Source organism: Elephantulus edwardii, unplaced genomic scaffold (genome assembly GCF_000299155.1).
Source record: "Elephantulus edwardii isolate Elephantulus edwardi_28Jun2011 unplaced genomic scaffold, EleEdw1.0 scaffold00193, whole genome shotgun sequence".
NCBI lineage: Eukaryota > Metazoa > Chordata > Mammalia > Macroscelidea > Macroscelididae > Elephantulus > Elephantulus edwardii.
In genome coordinates this window covers 1,217,571-1,241,714 of record NW_006399943.1, presented here as the reverse complement: position 1 = coordinate 1,241,714, position 24,144 = coordinate 1,217,571, and the positions used below count along the sequence as shown (strand labels likewise).

Here is a 24,144-nt window from a genome sequence, read left to right as displayed (position 1 = left end):
TTCTCTCTCTCACCCTCTCTGTGGGCTCTTGTAGGCTTCGAGCAAACCCTGACCCCAGTTTGTACCTCCCATCCCATTTCAACTACAAGTCTGAGTTAATGTGAAAACCACATATTCCCTCCTGAATCCCTGACCGAGAATTCTGAGCTTTCTCAGCCACCTGTGCCCACCTGCCAAAAACCTTTCTGGGGGTACAGAGTGGCACCATCTAGGCCCCAGGCAGAATGGAGTCCACCTTGTAGACACCACACCGTGTCCCTCTCAATCTAGAGCCAAGAACTGCAAAGCCATCTGATTATCAAGCGAAAGGACGGTGGGCTTCTCAAGGCAGGGCTCTGAGTCAGGTGGGACCCAGGTTGGGGGTCTGCACCCTGGCCCTCTCCCTGCTCCAGGTTGCGAGATGCAGGCCTGGAGCGGTTTGACACGGCGGGGCTGTTTGCTGAGCTTCTCCTGCCTGCCGCCTTCCTGCTGGCATGCATCCTTCAGCTTCATTACTTTAATGAAGATTTTCTGAAGACCACCAGCCTACGCATGACGGCCGTTCAAAGAAAAGGCCCATCTTACAGGTACTGTCATTGCCGGGGTGGCATTTGAAGACCTCTTTATGAGACTCCAAGACGGACTCAGCTCGGGAGATGGAAATGAACTTGTCTTTTCATTTGCTGAATCACTCATTTGTGGGTGTGCTGTGGACTTAGGAAGGCTAGGGGATAAAGAGCCTCGTGTGTCCTTCGGGGTGACTCCGTGGGCAGTGTCGGACTGCACTCAGATGGTCACTGCGATTTTGTTAGGCCTTTTTAAATGAGTTTTCTCAGGTCCGTTTTGTGGAGAGCCTAAGTGGCCAAGGATTGCTTTTATTTATTTTATTTTTTTAACCATCCTGCACTTTAACTAAATTAAGGAGCTGGCTGTGAAACTTGGCTTTTAAAGGTTTTTTTAATTTTCAGACTGAGTGACTAATACGTTAAGAGTATTTCGCAGAATCCTTCTTTTCAAAGGTGGTACATTGCCAAAGTAATTTATTTCTTTACTAAGAAAAATTAGCAGGACGTTGTGGTCTAAATGCCCGAATCTGTTTTTCGGATCAAGCTGTACAACAACCCTTCTACTTTGTATGAGAAGGTACACGCACACCGTCCTACGATTCTCTGTCTCCCCGGGGGACGCACAATACTCTTTTCTGTCAACAGTGCGTCGTTCGCTTTCAGTTCTCGACGCCCTTGTTCATACTCAAGGTGGGATAAGGAGCTTTAAAAGCAAAGGGGGAGGTGAGCTGGCGGGGCCCCTGGGGAGCTGGGGAGCCAGGATCAAGTGCTGCTCGCCACGCACCCCCATCGTTGAAATAACAGCATGAAAATGTTAATCCTGATCAGAGTCTTGCTGCTGTGGAAGGAGGGAGCTTGGGAAGAAACACTGTTTTGAAGCCTTGGGCCCCACTGGGTCAACCCCTTGGGTAGTGGGAAGGGGTGAAGGCTTTCAGAGATGGATTTGTTGTGCTTGCTGTGCAAGGGAGCTTGATGGTATTGGGAGACCAGACCATCACTGTGGGGGTCGATAGCAGCTCCCACCGAGTTTCCTACACATGTGCTCTGTGATCTCCCGACCCCCTTAGCAACACGGAAGCAGGAGATGAGCAGCTGCTGGCCGACCTGTGAGTACCATTCCTTCCGCACGAGGCCTCCTTCAACAGCCGTGGCCCTACCTCTCCACACTCCTCTGCAGCTTGTCTGTGTGCTGAAATGTCCATCTCATTCTTTTTAAAAACTCCAGCAGGGAATGGCTGCCCATCACAAGGGGCCTGCTTACACAAATGATGGTGTGCTCCACAGCATAATGCTATGTGGCCAATAAAGGAAGGAGGCAACTCCATATATACTGATACGGCATAAACTCCAAGATATATTGCCAAGAGAGAAAAGCAAGATGCAGAACACTGTGTATAGAATGTGCTACCCGTTGTTTAAGGGGAAAACAAATATGTATGTGTGTGTATGAATACGTGTATATTTTATATACATATAAAATATACTCGTGCTTACACATACAGAGCTTCTCTTCAGAGGAGTGCTGAAGAAACCCCAGGATTACTTTGGGGGCAGGAAACAGAGGTGGGAAGGAGAGGCCCTTTTCACTCTCTGTCTTGTGTTTCTTTAGCATTGATTTTTTTTTTAGAATTATGTGCATGCATTGATCCATCCATATAAGAAATGAATATTTAAGAATCTGTGGGAGAATTAAAGACGTGCTGGTGGTGTAGTGTGTTAAGTGGCAGGCTGCTAGCTGAAAGGTGAACACCTTGAAAACAGCCATCATTGCTCTGGGGCCACCTCTTCTCATTAAGATTTACCACCTCCGAAACCTGAAGGAGGGTGGTCTGAAGCCGGAGCAGACTCGAAAGCTGTAGGCTCAGTGTTAGGGAGTTTGAGGTTTACATAAATCAGTGGAAAATGAATGTTTACTCCATCTTTCTATCTTTCTCTCTTAGGCTTAAAGATATGATTTGGAAGCTGCAGAAGAGGTAAGGGCTAAGAAAATACATGTTCCCATCTTGACTTCTGGAATTAATTGTCCCCACGAATGGGAGTGATTCAACGTTACAAATAAAACCAGATCAACTCTTTTTCAGTTTTTCTTTTAATCATGGACCCCCCCCCCCCACTGGCCATGACCTCAGACCCATGCCATGGATGGGACAGCAAGGCAATTGTTCAGCTCTCTGTAGTCGCGTGCCTGAAAGTGCTCCTGTCTTTGATTCCCAGTCTAGGACCAAAGAGGGCGAAAGCAGCCACATGGAAGCGGACAGACAGAGCAGGCACCAGAGTAGAGGATGAGCCGTGGATGCAGGTGGAGGACAGAGAACAGGAACAGAAAGAACTAGAAGGTTGGAAACACTGCTTTCCCCACGAATCCCCATTTACCACTGAGGAGGCTTCTATCTTATCAAGAGTCCTACACGTTCAAGCAAACATAACCATTTGGGTTTGGTTGGGGGGTTTTGTTTTTTTGTTTTGTTAATGATATAGGGGTTTTGGACTGATTCAACACAACGGCCATGTACTAAGAAGTGACGGCCAGCTGCTCTACGTGAGGAGCTGGGCTGCCTCACCGCCTGCCATCTCCCTTAGGAGCTTCTGAGGGAGCCTAGGGCTCTTGCCTTAGCAGCCATGTTTTTATCCTCGTGTTAGACAGGGTGCCACTTTAAGTTAGTTGGACCTGTGAAGTCATTTCCACATTAATTCAAATAGTGCTTGCGTTGACAGTTGCTGTGCACTTTCAGTGAAAACATAGTTGGCAAATTAAGAGCAGCTGATATCTCTGGAGTCTGTTTTGCTTATTTGGGAAACTAATTGCCTACTAGGGATTCCAGAGCATGTGAAATTTCATTCAATATGCGGTGGGGATTGAAATAAGACACACAGGCTACTTAGCATAGCACCTGTCATATTCTGAGTCCCTGCTGCAAGGTATATCTTTCATCTTCCTAAATGTCTTAGTTCTCTAATGCTTCTGAAACAGAAGGCTGTTGTTGTTATGTACCATTGAATAGGAACCAACTCATAGCCGATCCTCCAGCAGACTTTTCAGAGGATATAAATTGTGTACATAGGAGATTGTCCATCTTTCTCCCAAAGGGCAGCTAGTGGATTCCAACCACTTGGCATTGGGTTGGCAGCCCAACTTTTTACTACTAGGATATCAGAGCTCTCTAGCAGTAGGCCAGAAGTTCAAATACACAATGCAAGTTCTAGGAGAAGGCTTTCCCTGTTGGCTCACAGTATAAGACAAGTCTCTGTCTCTTTTCAGTGTCTGTGGGCCCAGTAGTCTGTGGAGATCCCATCTCCATTCCCATCAACATTCCCCAGGGTTTAGGAGTCTGTAGGCATAGGTCCCCCACATCCAAGGGACATGCTCAGTTTCTGGCTCTTCTCCCCGGTAGTAGGTTTCTTTCTCTGCTGGCTTATTTAATCTCTTTTATATCTCCAAAGAGATTGACTCAAAATACAGCCAAATCCAATAGATTGTGTCTTGCCTCATTAGCTTAACTGTCTCTAACCCTGCCTCACTAGCATCATAGAAGTGAAGGTTTGCAACACACAGGATAATTATGCTGTTGTGTTGTTGATTGTTGTTTAGTTGAGCACGACTCATAACAACCTTATGAACAAAAGACCTGAAGCCTTTCTATAACTCTCATTGTTTCTCAAAGTTCATTGCGTTTCCAGAGGCATGTTGTTTAGGAAATGGATGCCACTCCTGCTTCCAACAAGATAATTATAGAAGATGACAAAATGGGAGATGATGACATAATAATAATGATCTAGCCAAGTGGACACAGGCTTTTTATAGGAGGAGAGGGTACGGGAAGAACACAATGCAATCCATGACATGAAATTATAGTCTTTTTCAAATATAAAGAACAGAAAATATAGACAAATTTCCCTTGAGCAGTGAGAAGTTAACCTCCTTGTGGGTAATTAGTTTGCTTTTAGTTCCCTGATGCATCCATGGTTGAAAGTTAACCCTCCAATAAAGAAATGAGATGATTCAGACCTCCTAAAAATGAAATCTTACATCATTCAAAAGAGTTCTCCAGAAGAGTAAAAAGAGACTTTACAGATTGTAAAAGAATATTGGCTACTGATGCATTCGATAAGCGTCTCATCTCTAAAGTTTATGGAACACTCTACCTCAGAAGGATGAAGGTAAACACAAGCACAAAATAGGCAGAGGACTTGAAAAGGCGTTGTACCAAATGCTGAAGAAATACTCGAGATGACTAGCTTTTGTTGTGGTCTGGTGCCCTCGAGTTCAGTAGGACTCACAGGAACCCTCTGACCATCAGATCTGAACTGTGTGCCACCCCGCCCTGTCTTCACCATCTCTGACGTATTTGAGCCCATAGCTGCAGCCACTGTGTCGATTCCTCTGATTAAAGGTTTTCCTTTCTTTTGCCCTCCCTCCACCTGTCCAACCATGATGGCCCTCTCCAAGGACTAGCCTCTCCCAGCATCATGCCAAAAGTGTCCGAGATGAAGCTGTGTTGTTTTTGCCTCTAAGGAGCACTCTGTCTGAACCTTCTCCAAGACGTATCTGTTTATTACACTAGCTGATAGAGAGATGCAAATCAAAACAACGCGATCTACCTCATCTCAGCAGATACTGTTGTAATTGTTAAGTGTCGTTGGGTTGAGGAAGACTCAGCACTCTGAACAACAGATCTATCCCAGTCCTGTCTTGAATCAGCTTTATAATCTGCATCACGTTTGCGCCTGTTGCCACAGACACTGTGTCAATCCCTCTTGTTGAAGCTCTTCCTCTCCTTTGCTGATCTTCCACCATCCCCAGCATGATGCACCTTCCTTAGGAATAGTCTTTCCTAACATGTCCAAAGTCTGTGAGACGAAGCTTCATCATTCCTGCCTCCAAAGAGCCCTCTGGTTGTACTTTCTCCAAGACATAGTCCATGGAATATCTAGCACTCTTCTCAAATGCCACAACTCAAATGCATTGGTTATTTTTTAAAAAAATTTATTTTAATAGGATTTTTAATTATTATTATTAATTTCAATGAACGTTTGCAGAGATTGTGGATTTCCATTCATTCATTGTTGCATTTTTCTCCCTGCCCACCCCACCCTCACCCCCAGTTCGCTCTTCTTTAAAAGCAGAAGAAAAACTCTGTCATTGGTATGCAATCCCCTCGCACCCTCCGACCCTCACACCGAGTATACTCCACTCTGCAACCCTCATTCCAAACTCTTATGATAATCATAATGCCCTAAAATAGATTATTTTGTAAACGGTTCTCTCCCTCACTGGCTTCAATGCAGTATACATAATTTATCCATTTTTTCTCAGACTTACCCCCATCCTGATGTCAGCCTCATTCTACAACAGTGGCAGCACTGAGTCTTCTCCTGTTATCTTCATTCACTGTCCAGCTCTCAGATGCATAGCAGGTTATTGGAAAAACTGTGGCCTAAATCAGGTACACTTTAGTCTTTAAACTGACACCACTACTTTGCAGTACTTCTGAGAGATCCCTGACATCGGACTTTATCAATTCTATACGTTTTCTATTCTCCTGCTAGTACCAAGGGTGCTTATTGTGGATCCAAGTAAGATTAAGTCATTGACAATTTCAATATTTTACTCATCTCTCATCATGCTGCCCATTGGCTTAGTGGTGAAGATTTTTGTTTTCTTGACATTGAGATGTAATCCACTTGGAGAGTTGCTTTCCCTGACCCTCCAAGGTAAATGCATCAGGGCCTCCTCACTTCCAGCAAGCAAGATTGTGTCATGTTCATAATCCAGGTTGTTGATGAGTCTTCATCTAATGCTGGTGCCACACTCTTCTTCATAAAGTCCAGCTTCTTGCCAAGCATACAGATTAGATAGGTATGGAGAAAGGATACAGCCCTGACATGCACGCTTCCTGATTTTAGATCATGCAGTACTCCCGTAAACCTGGAAGCAGGAGCAGCATCCACTTCCGAAATGGCTTGCCTCCGGAAACTCTGTGTACGAACAGTGCTCAGGCCGTTCGTTTATTGGGTCGCTATGAGTCGTCTATGACTCGATGGCGTCAAACAACAACAACAACATAGATATTTGATGCATAACTTTTAAAAAGAGAGGTGTCCTCCTCAGGATTTTCCTTTCTATGGGTTTAGCTAGAAACTGAGTAGGTTGGGAGAGTGGAAGAGAAAAATCAATCAATAAAAACTGTTCTAAAAAGAAAGTTAACTTCTCTTGGGCAGTTCTGCTCTTCACTCACTCCCACTCCCAGGAGAGCTTTGCAGGGATGCATGTGAGGGGCCAAGCCTGCGCCCACCCTCCGGGAGCTGTGAGCTGTGGGAACAGAGAACTGCTTGCTGGCTCCTCCTTCAAGGAAGGCAAAGTCTAGAGCCGAGTGTGGCCGGGGCTGCCTCTGGGGTCACCAGCAGCCCTCCTGGCGAGGGACAGAAAGCCGCATCCTCTTCCCTGTATGCTAGGTCTGCTTTCGCACTGTGGTGATACCACTGAGCAGCTGTGACATAGACCACAGGGCCTGCAAAGAGTCTGAAATATTTACGATCTGGCCTGTTACAGAAGCAGGTGACAGTAGCAGACACTTGGACATCAGGAGAGCTTTGTTAGGACAGAGGATGACAGCAACATGGGGACATGAGGTCTGTGGGGCCCTGCCATGCTCACTAAGTATTATTGGAAAACAACGTTCTTTAAAGAAAGCCAATCTCTTCCTATTTTTTTTTTCAGCTTTGTCCTAGTTTCTTCCTAATTAGGGGAGAGGGAGTTCTCAATTGTTTTAAAGAGGGAAATAAGCCTGGGATTACCAGCTGCGTGAGGAGTGAGCTAAAACCTTTCTCTTCTCAGAGAGGGACACCAACGACTGGGACGGGGTCATCACCAAGCTGGCAGCTGGTTTCTTGAAGCTTCTGGAAATGGTGACTGGAATGCAAGTGTTGCTGTGGCGCGTCCTGGAAGCCCACATCATCAAGCTCGTGTCCTCTGTGGTCGTCTGGCTCACGTTGCAGGAGGTTGGTGGCCTTCCTGGGGCCCTGTGTGTAGTCTTGTTCGCAAGACTCGGAGCCAAGTGTCAAGGCCCTTCTTTCCTTGGGTGCAATATGGCCTTCTCACAGCGGATCCAGGCGCTGACTGCTAACTCCTGCCTTCACCCTGTGAGGCGGTGGTGGCTCGGTGACAGGATCCTGACGTCCTGTGTGGGAGACTTGGGTTCAGTTCCTGGCTGTGCTCCTCATACACAGCAAACACTCCGTCAGAGGTGGTGGCCATGTTGCTGTGGTGATGAGCAGGTTGGATCAGAGTGTCCAGACTAAACTGGACAACAGCCTGGAGGTCTGCTCCTGTGAGCCGGGCCGTGAGAACCTGCTGGGTCATAGTGGCTGGTCCGAAGTGGCTCATGGGGAGGGCGCAGCACTGCCCTGCACTTTGCTCCTTCAGGGAGCAGAGAGCCATGACTCAGAGGCAGCCCTGAGAGATGCCCTGCTCATCGTCGGCAAACGGGGTCCACACGGTGATCCCACACGCCTCTGTGCCCTTTGCAGGTGTCCCTGATGAACTCCCTGTTTTACGTCTCCTGGACGGCCGCCCTGCCCTACACTAAGCTGCGGCCCCATGTGCGTCGCATCTGTACCGTTTGGGCCTGTGTGATGGTCATCTGTAAGATGATGTACCAGTTGAAGGGTGTCAAGCCCTCAACCTACTCTTCCAACTGTTCAGAGGTGAGCTCTGTCCCAGGCCAGCTGCCCCCCTGACCCATGAGGAGCTCGCTTAAAGCAGACAGGGCCTGAGCCTCCACCCCTTGTCCCTGCTGACAGGCTGTTCAAAGGGGAGCTGTCTAAGAAACACAGGTAACGGGACCACGTGACAATCCATGGAAAGATGGCAGGGCCAGAGAGTTCATGTCATCCAAGCTTCTACCTTCCATTCCTGTATTCCCTCAACCTGCATTTCGGGGTGCCTGGTTTGTGCCAGACACTGTGGAGAGGGGGCTGCAAGGGTGGCAGAGGCCTGGGAGTTGAGATCTATCCTCTTGGAAGGATATTTCAGAGGGACAGACAGACACTCAAAAGACAGCGGAGGTGCTGTTGTTGGAGGTGGGGGCCAAGCTGTGAAGGGGCTGAGTAGGAGCAGTGGGGGTCAGAAGCACAAGGGTACAGGGGTGAGATGCTGAGGGCAGGAACAGGAAGCACATGTCCCTGGGGGGGGGGGCAGTCCTGGTGCTGCGCTCCAGGCCCAGGAGGATGCTGCAGGAGGGAGTGAAGTCAACCTGACCTCTCCTGGTGGGGGAGACAGGAGTGGGTGGGGACAGAGGGTGGGAGACAGGAAATAAAGAGAGAGGGAGCTGGGGGGCTAGAGAATGAGGATGATGAGGAGAGAAGAAATGGAAGGTGAGCAGAGGGGGAGATTAGAGGGACTGCCATGGGGGAGATGGAGGATGAAGGAGGTAGGGAGATGAGGAAGGATGAGAGGTAAGAAATGTAGTGAGGTGGGACATAGAGCGTCAGAATGAGAAGCAAGTGGGGACAGCTGAGAAGGATGGGGGATGGGGATGGGAGATGGAAAGATGGGGGCTGGGAGATGGAGGGATGGGGGATGGGGAATGGGGGGATGAGGGGTGGAGAATGGAAGAATGGGGGATGGGAGATGGAGGGATGGGGGATGGGATAGAAGAATGAAGGATGGGAGATGGAGGGATGGGTATGAGAGATGGATAAATGGAGGATGGGAGATGGAGGGATGGGTATGAGAGATGGATAAATGGAGGATGGGAGATGGAGGGATGGGAGATGAGGGATGGGGGATGGGAGATGGAGGGATGGGGGATGGGAGATGGAGGGATGGGGATGGGATGTGAGGGTGGGAATGTGGAATGAGATGGAATAAGGATAGAAGATGGTGGGAGATGTGAAGTGAGGAGGTTGGGGGATGGAGCAGAGAGAAAGGAGGAAAGGTGATGTGGGAACTGGCGGTGAGGAGGACAAGGAGACACGGCTTGGATGTGAGGGAGGGTGGGGGAAACTGGAAAAGAGGTGGTGGGGAGATGAGGGGTGGAGATGAGAGGTACAGGGAGCCGAGGGGTGTGGGGTGAGGGCCATGAAGTGAAGGAGATAGACGTGATGGGGGGGCAAGGGTGTGGGTGAGGGGTATAGAGTGATAAAGATGGGGTCAGAACTGGAGGGTAGAGAATGTGAGCAGCGGGGGTCAAAGCGGTTGGGAGGCAGCTAGTTGTGACAGATGCCGAGAACCTCAGTCAGCACCAGGCTTAGAGGCGGGGATGGGAGGGTAACTGTTGAGTGGGGCTCCCTGGAGACCTGGCTTAAAAGGGCAAAACTCTGAGACTCCAGCCATGGAGGGTGCGGGAGGCTCCTGGAACCCCAGGGGTACAGTCCTGTTGGTTCAAGGAAGAGGCAGGAGAGAGGGAGGAGCGAGTTAGAGCCTCCAGGACTTGTAGTAAAGAGTCTGAAGGAGAGGCCAGACGCACCTGCTCTTCCTCAGATGAGGACCCTGGGCCTTGGTGAGAAGGAGTCGTGGGACTGGGGTCACCGCGCTCCGCTGGATTCTTTCCTGGGCTCTGAGTCAGGGTTGGGGACAGAGCGGTGGCACCACCGTGACCATCTGCATCTCTGTGTCCTTCTAGATGTGGCAGGGAAATGAGACTCGCCCCTCAGCCAAGCTCCTGGGGACATCCGTCCTCTACCTCCAGCCTGTGGACCCAGCTGAATGGCTGGGAGCGCTGAGGAAGTGCTCTGGGAAGGTGCTGCCCTGCGTGCAGGTAGGGCTGGGTGCTGGGGACAGGGCGCAGGAGGGGGTGAGATGATGCCCAGGTCATCACATGGACACATGGAAGCATCAAGAAAGCAGAGCCCCCGAGGACCCTCAAGCCAGGATGGGTTAACAAGGTGAGGTGTCCAGCTCAGGCCAGGCACACAGTAAGTTCCCGCTCAGTACACCCCATGTCCCAGGCCCTTCCAGGGAACATCACATTAAGTAATTGCTTTAGTGACCAAGTTATATATTACTGAGAATGAACCTGGCTCAGATGTATCTTTCACTTTTACTGTTTTGCCTAGAGAGGTTTCTGTGGCAGCTCGGAAAGCCAGAAATGAATAAGGAGAGAGGTGACATTAAAGGCAGGCTGTTAGCAGACGTGAAAATGAAGACACCCAGCCAATCAGGGATTGCAGCGCAATCCAAGTGGGGGAGCATCTTGCCTGAACCAACGAGGAGATTAATGACTCCCTTCCAGAGCCCCCGCCCCAGCCCAGCTGGCTGGGGTCTTTCTAGCCCTAATTATTGAGGAAGAATACACAGAACAAAAGGCACCTTGACCAGTTTTAAGGACACAATTCAGTGACCTTTGGTACATGTGCCATGCTACCTGGTCATCACCATTGTCCTCTTTCTCGGACAGAGGTCCTGCACTCCATCTCTCATAGCCTCTTCCCGTCCTTCTCCAGTTTGGGTGACCTCTGATCGATTTCTGTCTCTGTGCATTTGCCTATTCTAGAGATCTAAAGGTGGGATAGCCCGGTACGGGTCCTTTTGTCTCTGCCTGGCTTCACTGAGCCTCTCACTTTCCCAGTCCGTCCATGTAGTCACACAGCTTCACTCCTCTTTCTGGGTGGGTGAGGGCCCATCGTCTGATGAACTGAGTCCTGTGGACCCTTTCCTCTGCTGGTGGACATTGGGTGATTGCCACCTTCGGGCTACCATGAGGAAGGCTGCAGTGATCATTGGTGCACAGATCTCTGTTTAAGTCCCTGCTTTCAAGTCTTTAAGGTAAATCTAGGAAAAGAATCACCAGATCCTGTGGCAATTCTACCATTAACACTTCAGGAATCTACAAAACCATTGTCCAAGGGGCTGTAGCATTTTACAGTTCCACCAGCAGTACACGAGGGCTCCAATCTCCTCCTCGCTACCTCCTCCTCAGGCCTCCTCTTCCTCTTGAAGCCACCTTTTGGTTTTCTTCCGCAGTGACAGTAGGTGTTTCAATGCGGTGACAGCACAAAGGTAATCAGTGTGTGGAATTTGTCTGCATGTCTTACTCCTCATTACGTTTTCTGGACAACTGTACCTGGACACAGTGTGGACTCTCCTCAGTCCTTTGGTCCAGGCAGCTTTGTGGAGACTGGTGTCCATAACACACATCTGGTGTTCCCACCTTCTTCTTTGAAATTTCCAGATCTCCTTGATTGTCCAGAGATCACACTTCTCGACAGTCACTCATGAGTGTGTCGGTGTGCCCTCGCTCATCACTACTTCCTTGATAGCAGAAGGGCTCTTCCTCCTACTGCCCTTCTTTGGGGGAAGCACAGTGTGGGGACCCGTTTGGAGAAGACACGTCCTTGCCTTCTTAGCAACTTGAGTCTAGAAGGGATTGTTCTTGCTTGATGAGTGAGACCACCCACTGTGACTTCATGATTTTCTCATGACTCCAGCATGGGGCTCCTAGCCCCATGATGCATGTGCTTCTCCTGATGAGAGCAAACCTTCGGTCTTAGCCGATGCGTCAGTATCCCATCTCCTCCTCTTTCTGAGTGACTAGGGGTGAGCTCCACAGACTCAAGCCCCCCGCAGAGAAAATCCAGTTCCTCACAGGGCTGGAAGGGGGTTTAATCCGTACAATGGATGGGATCCCACTGACCCCAGGAGGCAGGGAGCATGGAGGTCTGGCCCACAAATCTCCAGTGCTTTCTCTGTGAGTCTTCCTCTCAGTGAGCTCCCGGGCTGGTCATTGTTGATCCTACACCTGGACAGTCCCCACCCCCACATTCCAAATGCACAAGTCCTATTCAGCTGTCAGGGGAAGAGGGCCCAACACCTGGATGAGGCTTGAAGGAATGATGCTGAGTGAAATTAGGCAGATACAGAAGGACCCAAATAGACGATGCCACTTTGAGAAAATGTCTAGGAGAAGAGTGACTACCAGGAGCTGGGAGAGGAGGGACTGGGAGCTGTGACTTAGACTTACTGAGTTTCCAGAAAGAATAATTCCAGAAAATTTTTGGAAGCAGGTAGTGGGGATGATTGTGCAACATGGTGGAAGAGTGAAGGTCACTGAATTGTGACCTCAAAATGGCTAAACTGGCCACTGTTTGTTATACATATTTCATAAGAATAAAATCAACAAGAGGAAAAGCTCAGGGCGGTCCAGCTGGCTACCTGACACTCAATCAGACATCTCACTGAGAATCCACTTCACAATTTGCCAAGAAGATGCAGGAGGCACCTCTTGACTGGCCCAAACAGAGCTCATCTCTGGGGTCTCTGCAAGGCAGGGAGATGGCCAATTGCATCTGCGACAGGGACCGTCTGGGGCACCGACCCTCTCAGATAATTAGTCAGTCTCTCCCAAGCACCCCAGTAGAAGCAGACTGAGCATGCTCCTGGCTAAATATGATCTAATAAGGTGACTCTTTCCAGCTCGGTGTCATATAATCAATAGCAAAATGCAGCAAATTTATAACCCAGAGTTAGGCTCCAACAAACACCCTGTGTCCCCCCATCCCCAAATCTGAGTCATTCGCTCTCCATCCATCAAGCTTTCCCTGGTGAAAGATTCCACTGTGTGCGGCAAAATCACCGCCAGCCTGCAGGATGGTTTTCAGACGCGTCCACCCTGCAGCAGGACGGATTTCAGCGTCACCAGCAACCCTGCGGAGAGCTGGCAGCTTAAACGAGGCCTATGTCCTTGAAAGGGTGTGTTAGTACACATGTTGAATTGCACCGTAATATAATCAAGCAAAGTAAATGAACTCATTATGGTTGGCTTCTTATTCCCAGCTTGTCAAGAGTCATAACCGTGAGAAGCATTCTCCACCTAGATCAATTGGAAAATCGATGCTCTGGTATCTCTGAAGCGTATCCCCTATAGGAAGAAATGAAAGGAAATGTTTGAGGGAACATTTAGGAAATTATTCAGCCTTGTGATGGCCGGGAAGCAGTCACTCTTCTTCAGAAGAGATCTCGAACGTAGGCAGGGGTGGCAGGACGGTAAAGGGTTCAGATTATCCAAACCTTCACTTGGTGCAGATGTTCTTGGGTAGAGAGTGCAGGCAGGCAAGCAGTGTGCGTCTGCCCAGTGGTGACCCTGGGGGACCTGGGAGGAAGCTTCAGCCCGGTTGTGGGTCAGGTTGATACAGAGTTTGCTTCGCCCGGCAGAGTCAGCTCACCATCTTGGCCCTCATGACCTTGGAGGTGACAGTGAGACGACATCAGAGATTCCACCGACTTCAGGAGCAGCTGCTGGGTCCGCTGCTGGGCAAGCTCGCCAGTACCGTCACTCGAGCGGACCTCGATGATGGGGTGCTCACGGCATCGCTCTACTTTGTCAACTTTGGGGTTTACAAGTTTGGCCTTGAGGTGATGTCCTGGCACTCTCCTACCACTGGAAGGTTTTCTAGAAAATGTCAAACACACATCAACGCAAAGAAAGTAAAATCACAGACGTCTATGCATCTTGTCTTCAATGATGATCAATGCATGGCTCATCCCACCCACATTAATGAATATTTTGAATGTTGTGAATATTAGTATTTTGAATATTAATGAACACTTTGAAGGAAATGCCAAGAGTCATGAATATTTCTGTTTTAACCTCTAAAAAGTATGGGCACTTCAAAAACATACAAAAGGTATACAAATTGTTAGCCAACATGTCCAATCCACATCCAGATTCTCCAACCTGCCTCATCACTTTTTGTTTTGTTTTAATAATATTTAATATTTTTTTAAATTGCTGAACATTTTCAAAACTGGTTTAGTTCACACCTACATAACGTCCATGCATTGTCCAAAGGGTCTCGAGCACATCTCTTTAGTTCCTGAGGTTTTAGATTCTTCCCTGCTCATAACTGACCTCTCGAGGGAGGACTCTGATCTGAAGTTGTCAGTTTAGAGAGACGAGGTTTTGCCCGTTGCCTCCTCTGCAGTCGTTTAAAACAATGACATTCTGAATGGGTCTACGGTTTCTTCTTTATTGGGGACTGAAAGACTTCCACAGAGACAAAGTGGGCCTCATCAGCTATTCAGTGACCCAAAGGTATTGTTCTTATAAGAGAAATGCTGCTTTGCCCTCCTCTTGGTCTACAAGTTGAAAGAAAACCCGGTGAATTGTTTCTCCAGCATCGTCCGTGTTGACCGGGGTTGTCAGTGTTTCAACCCACCGTGGTTACTGTGTGATTAGTGCTCAAACGTCCCATCTTCTCTCCCAGCTGCAAATCTTGGCAATGGTGGCTGCCTTTGCCTTGTTTGCCTGTGAAGCTTCAGGTCCCCTGAGAACAAGTAGGGCTGCTGTGCTCCACACAGGCCCCCCTCCCTGCCCACGCATTACCGGGTGGTTTGGGTCTGTTTTGTCTCTCTGGACAGTCTTTAACACATTGGGGCTTGTTTTTTACCCAATTTGCTAATCTATCAGATGGTTGTAAAGGCTCTCTAGGCTGTGGGATGCTTTGTAAAAAGCAATAAAGCAAAAAGAAGAAAACCTCAGCACACACAACTCTCCTCCAGGCCCTGAGACCCCCAGTCCTGCTTCTCGACTTCGACAGCTCATGGCATTCATCTGCCGTCTTTCCTTCTGCCTTTCAGCTGTGTCTTGTGGCCACCCTCAATGTCATTGGGCAGCGCATGGATTTCTACTCGCTCGTCCACATCACCTGGTTGATTTATTTGCTGAGTCTTCGGCGGAGAAGAGCAATCGCCGAGGTCTGGCCCCGATACTGCGGTTTTCTCGTTTGTCTTGTGACCTTTCAGTATTTTCTGTGCCTCGGGGTCCCTCCTGCTTTCTGCAAAGGTAAGCAGAGCAGCTTGCCCACCCCCGGTGGATTCTGGAGGGCGTCCAGAGTGAGGAGGCCGTAGGCTTCCTGGGCTTCCGTAGCTTTATTCAGGGCAATGGCCACATTAAGGAACTGTGGGGGCTCAGAAGTGATAGGCCCAGCACCTGGGTCTGGTCCTAAGAAAGACTTTCCCCTTAAAGACACAGCTGGCTCATAGTACCATTCCCACCACCCAGGCTTGCTTTGAGAGAGAGAGTCCTTGGCCAATTGTGCCTTGAAGTGCAAATGAAAGAGGAAAGAGAAAAGAGCAGGAAACAGGAAGAACTGGGCCTCCTTTCACTCCTGGATGCTCTCACCTTCCCAAGCATTTCCCACCTCTTCACCCCAGCAGGCCTACTGGGTTAGGTCAACCAGGTGTCATCAGCCCCATCGTACAGATGAGACAGCCGAGGCTGGGAAGGACAGGAGCACTGTGGCATGCCTGTCACAGGGCTGGGCAGGGTGTCGCCTCTTGGTGGCACCTCTTCAGCCCGGGCTGGGGTCCAGTGATCTCATCACAGCAGAAACGTAAAAATCCCATCCTGAGTCTAATGGAAGATCTGCATGTTCTTTTAGGTGTGGTCTCCTGGGACGCGCCAGGTTTCTGTTGGCTAAGGGTCTTCTGCCCACCTCTACCGTCTCCATCATGGTCTCCCCACCGAGTTCCTTTCCTCACCCACCTCTCTCCTCTCGCGTCCCTCTGTTACTCTTTCCACCCCTCCTTTGCGCGTTCCTTCCTCCTCCTTTGCCTGGTCCACCTTCTGCCTTTTTCTCCCATTTTCTTTCCTTTCTCTAGACCCTCCCTCCTCCTCCTCCTCCTCCTCTTCCTCCTTCTGCTCCTCCTCCTCCTTCTACTTCTTCTTCCTCCTCCTACTTCTTCCTCCTCCTCCTCCTTCTCTTCCTCTTCCTTCTCCCTCTCTTCCTCCTCCTCCTCCTCTTTCTCTTCCTCCTCCATCTCCTCTTCCTCCTCTTCCTCTTTCTGTGAACCTGTATCCTCCCCTCTTTCCCTTGTCCCTTCTCTTTTCCTTCCCTCTCTCATCAGCCAGGCCTCACTATCTGTCCCAGTGCCCTCAAGCCTTGCCCAGACTCTGCCTCTCAATGCCCAGAGTGGAGAGTGCCACCTGGATTTGCCCCTTGAAACCCACAGAACGAATGGCTCCTCATTTTGAGGGCCAGGTGGGCCAGCACTCTCCATGACTGACATGCTTCACGACCCTCTCCAGACACCCTGCACTGTAGAGCGTCATCACAGTTCCCCAGCAGCCTCTCAACTTTCTCTTTTATATCAAAAAGTCCTTCTCCTGACCCTGAAATCATATCCGACATCTTAGTCATTCCATATAATTTGAAAGAAGCATTAATAGAACAGAGACTCAATGATCTTTAGAAAACTAATGAAGACCAAGAGAAAATTGCTCCTTCCTTTACAGATTACCCGTGGAGAACCACCAGTACAGAAATACATTCAAATCTCATTAAGTGGTTGTATCTCCCAGATTTTGCCAAGAAGCCTGATGCCAATTTGTTACTCTGTGAGTACTTGTGGTGTCCGAGTGCCTCTCCACTTTGGGAACTTCAGATTGGCCAAGCAATTGAGGACTTGGGCCATGCCAAGTGGCATCTCAGTCCTCTCGCTCTGCCAATCTTCATTCCGATATTTCTCCATTTCATCTTCTTGTAATCATCCAGACGGTACTCAGTGAAGAAATATAGTTACCAAGTTCCAAGGTCTCCATCTAATTAAAAGATGCCTGTTTAGGAGAGAACTTTTATTCCAAAGCATTATTTTGATGAGGGAGACAGGGCTTTCAATGATATAAAACACATAGAGTTAGCTCTACATCAAACAAAAAGTGACTGCTGATTTGCACAGCAGATTTCCAAATTTCCAAATGACAGTGAAAAGCCTTCCAGCATTTGGAAGTTCACCCTTACCATCCAGAAGTGGGTCCTCTCTGTTTTCTTCAAGGGGTTCAAGTTCTCAGTTGATCTATAGACAATATCCATTTTCTTGAAAGCAGCCGGAGCTGCCTCAGAGAAGATGGAACTGTAGAAATAGTCCTGTTTTCCACAACCTTCTTCTATATCTTACCTGTCCTCTGAATTTGATCTCATGTGGAATCCTTTTTTCAAACTCATTTAGCCATGTGAGCAAACACTGAGGGGCTCACCTGTGCCCGCATTGTGCTGAGCATGAGGGTTCAGAACAAGGAGAGGAGAGACAGAGGCTCATCCCACAGAGCTAGTCAGTGTTCAGAAGGAGAAAGGGGGACCACCCCCGGGAATCTAGAGACCTGCCCAACTCCATGGAATGGTGACAGTAGTGTCCGCAAGATGCCTAAGAAGTTACCCAATGTCCCTGCACAGTTTGCACACTGAGAAAGAGATGATAAACACCTAAGTGGCACAAGTAGACAAGGAAGGCCAGCTCCACCGTCTTGACCCAAGTCCGTGTCTGTATATGATGACCCCTTGGACTAGCGGGCCAGAGTCATGACCTCTCCTTGTCTCCTTCCAGATGACTTCCTGCTTCTCCTTGTAGCCTCCCTGCAGCTCCAGGTGTTTGTGGAGGAGAACAAAGCCCTGGTGAGAATGCGGGCTGGGGACAACGTGGAGATCAGCAGAGAGCTGTGGCCGGAAGACCTCCCCCAGCTCAGCCTCGTTCCCAACTTCATCTTCTGCCGGTGAGAACCAAGACCCTGGCCCGAGATGCTCTTGTGGGGCACCTTCTCTCCTTTCAGCTCTGGGAGCCCAAGGATTTTATTCCTTAGGGGGAGAAAGTGACTAAGATTTTCATTTTTAAGCTGTTTTTGCATTGAAAGAGATGTTCAGGGAAGCATTTGGATCTTACTAATGACTTTCATTTCCTTTTGATGGATACATAGCAAGGTGTGATGCGTTTCCATCATCCCAGAGCGTGCCCTCATGCCTCTTCCCAGTCAAGTCTTCCTCCCAAGCAAACATTGATTAGATTTCTGTCTGACCTATTCTAGAATTTTGTGAGAATGCAGTCTGTGCATCATGGGCCTGCCTTCTTAGACACAGCATTATATAGTTGAGATTCATCCATTTCTGTTGCATGTATGAATACCTCATTTCTTCTTTCTTGCTTAGTGGCAGTCTGTTATATCGATGGACCACACTTGGTCTGTCCTTCTTTTGTTGATGGAGATCTGGCTCGTCTTACATACAGATTTCTACTAATAGGAATAAACACCCATGACCAGTCGTGCACAGGGATTTTAAGGCTGTGTGTTCCCTTCTCTTGGGATTGCTGAGTCATGGGGTAAATGTACAGCCAGTGTTTTAAGAAATTGCCAAATCATTTTCTAAAAGCAGTTGTGCCATCATGCATGAGTTTCTGGATATTTCTTCATGTCCCCCTTTGCCCTGCAGTCATGTGGTGAACATGACCGACTCCCTCCCCAGGCTAGGAAGGCCCCCATCCACAGCTTTACAGGTGTCACTGGAGAACTGGCCAGGTGCATGGCCCTACTCAAGGCACTAGGAAGTCAGCAGGAAAAAAGACAAAGACTTCCAGTTTTATTGTAGCCGATCTTCTATGTGAGAAGTTGACAAATTTGTACAGAAAAGAGAATCACTTATTCTAAACCTGTAATATGCAAAACATCCACAAATATCCATGTCATGGTTGTTCTGGTGTGCTTTTTTACAAAAACAAAACAAAACTGGAAGTTTGCCTTCAAGACATGCAATAGAGGACAGCAGCAAGATGATGTTGGTGAAGAAACTTAAGTCACTAGAAAAGACTGGTTCAGAAGAGATGGACTTTTCAATCAACAGGGCTTGAGTTATAAATACCCACAGAGTGGAAGCAAAAGGCAAGGCCTTTGATCCATATCTCACGTTATATACAAATATGAACATGAAGTGGACCATACCCCTAAATATGAAACCCAGAATGTGAAAACTTGTATTATTACTGATAAAGGGCCTTGGACTTCTGCTGATGGTGGTGGAATAAGGCAGGAAAAGTGTCTTAAGGATTTTGCCCAGTGTGCCAAAAGCCATCCATGCCACGAATTGTCCGTGTCAGAATTATTGAATTGGCAGTAGTTGTTATAAACACTTTTCCCATAATAAAAAAAAAAAGTGTAAGCCAAAGAAAAAGACAAAAAAGCTAAGCTCTATGACTTTGGTCTAGAGGAAGATATTTTCAATAGAACGTAGAAAACAGGAGTTAAAAAAGGGAAAAGTTGCTAAGTTGAACTTGGTAAAAATAAGATGAAACTGCTCATAAAAATGTGTTCTTGAGATCATGGAAAGAAAAGACACACGTGTGGTAAAGAATTTACATGCAGAATATACTAAGGATGTTGGGGGCTGAATAGACGAAGGTTCCATTTTTAAAATGAATGAAACACACAAACTCTCTATCAACAAAAGAGGTATGATGGCAAACATGCAGCTTTTGAAAAGACAACATCTTCCATCTTTAGGGAAGTGTATATGAGGAATGAGAATGGGATCCTGTTGTAGTTGTTAAGTATTGTCGAGTTGACGCTGAATCATAGTGTCTCTATTTCAGAATGTCTCAGAGGAGACAATAAGGAGGGCTGGTGTCATAATGCGTCCTGTGTCAAGCTGCTAACCCTGGTCGGCAGTTTGAATCCACTGGGAGAAAGATCAGGTTGTTTTCAACCTTGAAAAGCTGGTGGAGGGGTGCCATGAGTCTGCATGGATTTGAAGGCAGTGGGTGCAGCCGGGTTTGGTCTAGGGTGGGAGATACCTGTGTGTCACCTGTCAAGTGCAATCTTTTTGTCTGCTCTAGATCCTACCTGGACATGGTGAAAGTCGTGGTTTTCCGCTACCATTACTGGTTTGTGCTTTGCCTGGTTTTTCTCACGGGAACTATGCGAATCAACATCTTGGGCCTTGGATATCTGGTGGCCTTTGGCTACTTGATGCTCCACGGAAGCCGTCTCCTCCTGAAGCCCGTGAAGTTCATCCTACAGCCCTGGGACCTCCTGATCGCCTATTCGGTGCTGGTGGTGGCCTTGAAGACACTCCTGTCGGTATGCATGGGCCTTCTCTCATGGTGTCTCTTTGTTTTGCTAATCTGACTCTCTTAATAGCTTCAGAAAAGTTTCTGCCAAGGTCAACAGTGATCTTGAATGGTCTTTTCCAGAGATGTATTTACCAAAGGTAGGAAAATATAAAACTGTCTTGACTATGTCATGCTCGATGTAGCCCGCACTGAACTGTCAGGAGAAGCGTTTGATATTGAAGGACGGGCTCTGAATGTAAGGAGACTCAAGAGGCAAAAGAAGGAAGCACGATAGAAAGACCAGCTAATAACTAGAGACAGTCCCCGGGCCAGGCTGGCGTTGGCTAATCGCAGCCCTGCTAGGCCCACCTCTTCCAAAGTGTGTTCTACTTGAATTCTACAAATCCAAGTGGATTGAGTAGTTCAGCAGCTTGAAGGCTGGAGGATTTTGAGTCTGAGAACTAGAAAGGGTTTCAAAGGTTGTGGTTCATCTCTCCTTCCCCACCCTGCTTCCACCTGAGGTTGATAATATTTCTCATATCCAAGTGAAATATCCATAGTCTCAAGGGTATTGCCAGTCTCTGTTAGACTAATTAGTCTGATCGCTTTTATGTTTATGTTTTGTTTTCCTGATATCTCAGCTGTGATCCTTTTGAGAGGGGTCAGCAGTGTTAGCTGAGCCCCATCTCAACCATCTTGGTCTGCTGGTCTTGAGGTTATGGAGGTTGAAGCCCACGGAATCCTTTAATTCTCTGGACTCATTATTTCTATATATCTCTGATGTGTTTCACTCTTCTTTGTTCTGGTGGGAAAAGATCGTTAATAGTACCCATGATGGCTGTTTGCAAGTTTTTAAGACCCCAATTGCTGCTCACCAAAGGTAGGCTGCAGAACATTGTCTTTGTGGAATGCTTTATCAGTTGACCTTGATGTCCTGAGCCCAGCAGGGAAGATTGTTCTGTGGACTCTTGACCACGGGTTGCCATGCAGTCAGTTACATCACATAGCAACTCATGTGTGCAGAGCAGTGCTTCTTCGTGGCGTTTTCCAGACTGTGACCTTTCCGAACCAGCTCATCACATCTGAGATCCTCTTGCATGGCTTTGAACCACTAACCTCTCGACAATTAGTAGAGCACTGGATTATTTACATTCCCCGGGATTCCAGGCTCTTGGTTAAGCCCCAGCTCTATCCTCAGGATGGTGCAGTGCTTAAGAGCTCAGTCGCTGACAGAAAGATCAGCAGTTCAAACCCATCTGGCACTCTTCTGAAGAAGACTGGGTGACCTGCTTCCATATAGATTGTGGTCTTTGAACACCTCTGGGACAGCTCTACTCTGTCCTGTAAGGTTTTCATGAGGCACGATAAACTCAACAGCAACATGGTGGGTTTGGTTTGTTTGTCTGGTACATTCTTGGGGAGGAGTATCTCTGGCAAAAGAGCTTTGTTCTGTAGCTGGTCCTTTGGTGTTACAGCTAATAAGACAGCAAAAGGTGCTCTTGTATGATGCTGCTGTTCAACAGGCCCATAGGGCGTCTGATCCATGTGTCTTCCTTGGTTGCAGGTGGGAGCGTGTGTGTACCTGGAGACATTGCTTGAGTCCCACTGCTGGCTGGTCCACACCTTGGGCATGTTCTGTACAGGGAGAGGATATGAATTTGGTGAGTAGCCCACAGTGCCCACCAGCATAGCAGAGTGGGCCCTGGAACAGCAGGGCCAAGAGGGAGTGTTTTATTAGCAGGAAGTCTAAGCATATAGAAGAGTCACAAGAGTCCCTCAGTCACACACATGCACTCCGAGGTTGGCCATGGTTGATCTTGCCCCATTTGCGGTGTGTGTGTGTGTGTGTGTGTGTGTGCGTATGCTTTTGCAAAGGCCCTGGGAAGAGGAGTGCAGATATCAAAAATGATGCTGTCATTACATCCTGAGGAGTCAGCCCGAACCCTCTCGTCTCAGCTCCTGCCCAGTTCACATGTCAACAGCCCCCGCTGGCCCCACTTGGTCAGTCACGGTTCATCTCTGGCATGGAGATCAGCCCCAAGAAAAGTGTTAGCATTTGACTGCTTCCCCAGACTGTGGGCTCATTGAGAAAAGCCACGGCAGAACAGGCACCGTCCGTTCTCCCCAGAGTCAAGCACAGAGGCGTAGGGGCTGTGTTTACACCAAGAACCATGCTAGTGGTGGCTGTGGGGTGCTGGGGAGCCCACTCCATGCTCTCTGGCTCTCAGCATAAGCTGCCACTCCAGCCACACCTGTCCAGGCTTCTGGCCTATTTAGAGGAGAGGCCCGAGTTCTGCTCCAGTGAAGCTGTCTCTGGTTCCCTGTTGTGAAGGAAATCAAAGGGAACAAGTGTTTATTTTACCCCTTGCCTCTGAGTGACATCTTGGATGAGGAACTCAAACTTTCTCAGTTTGTCAGGAAAAGATATTGACGACAAACTTCTCATCTTCTGCAGACAAGCCTGGAGGCCAGGCTCAGTGCCGTGATCACAGGGAACAGCTTTCTGTACATCATGATGGCTTGATGGAAGATACTGGAAAGCCAGCTCCTCCCATCATTCTGGGCTCCACTGTTTATCCCCATGGGGAAGGCAGGGTGCCTCAGGAATCAAGAAGGGATGGATTGGGGCTCTAGGGAAGGTGCAGATGGAGAATGAGGGGAGAGGTCTGATTTCCCACCTTGACTGCCACCTCAGTCTGCTCCAAGAGCAGCCATATGGACAAACAGAAAAGGAAGAGAAGTGGCAAGCAAAGGGTAGCCCAGGCTAGAACTGTTCCTCCCATTCGGAAGTAGGTCACAGAGGGGAGACCTTCCAGCAGGCATTCAGGCGACCCTGGTTTGTCTTTCTCCCATACAGCCACCCTTGAGGACCAGCCCTGTGAGCCCCCCGAAAAGGAAGCGGGAATCCTCTGGGACGCCCTCTGCTTGGGCTTCCTCCTAATCCAGAGACGGATCTTCCTGAGCTACTATCACCTCCACGTGGTAGCTGACCTGAAAGCCACCAAAGCCTTGGCCCCCAGGTACCGGGCATCCAGGGGTGAGGCGCTCATTCTCAGAGCATCATTAGACATGGAGGAGCTGTCATCAAAGGACGACATTGTCATCAGAACCTCTGACACCCCTTCTTATCCCATCCCCCAATAAAGGAAGAGCTGAGACCCAGAGGGCTCTCCTGCCTGGGCTTGCTCAGCTGGCGAGGGGTGGAGTAGCCCCAGTGCTGGCCCTTCCCTGTGCTGGGGCTCCTGGCCATCCTCGGGGCCTCTAGCTGCTAAAAGTCCAAGACTTGTAAACACAGGAAGGACAACGGGTCAACTTCTCATCATGCCAATTTGAGGGGGACTGACCCCTAGAAGTCAGGGACCACATTCGGTGCAGAGTCCATGGGAGTTGGCCAGCTCCCTTGTAGAATAAGTCAAGGCCAGCCTGTCTTGAGGCCTGAAGACTTGGGAATGTCTCTGGAGAATCCCCATGGCCTCAGGCTGCCTCCTTTCTCAAATGCCTTCTTGGCCGGTTTGCCCAGCAGTCCCTTTCCCCTGCTGCTTAACTGGTCACCTAACAGCCAGGGGTCTCTTCTCACTAATTCATGGAGTCAGCTACTTGGAATTAAAATTCACATTGCGTTTAAAAAAACACAACTACTACCACTACTACTACTACTACTGCTACTACTACTACTACTACTACTACTACTACTTCTTCTTCTTCTTCTTCTTCTTCTTCTTCTTCTTCTTCTTCTTCTTCTTCTTCTTCTTCTTCTTCTTCTTCTTCTTCTTCTTCCTCCTCCTCCTC

The 24,144-nt window shown here is 48.6% G+C and overlaps 1 pseudogene; it reads left to right on the top strand.

Annotated features, from left to right (window-relative positions):
- The window catches only part of LOC102858699, an 88,701-nt pseudogene that overhangs the window by 19,275 nt on the left and 45,282 nt on the right, over window positions 1–24,144 (top strand).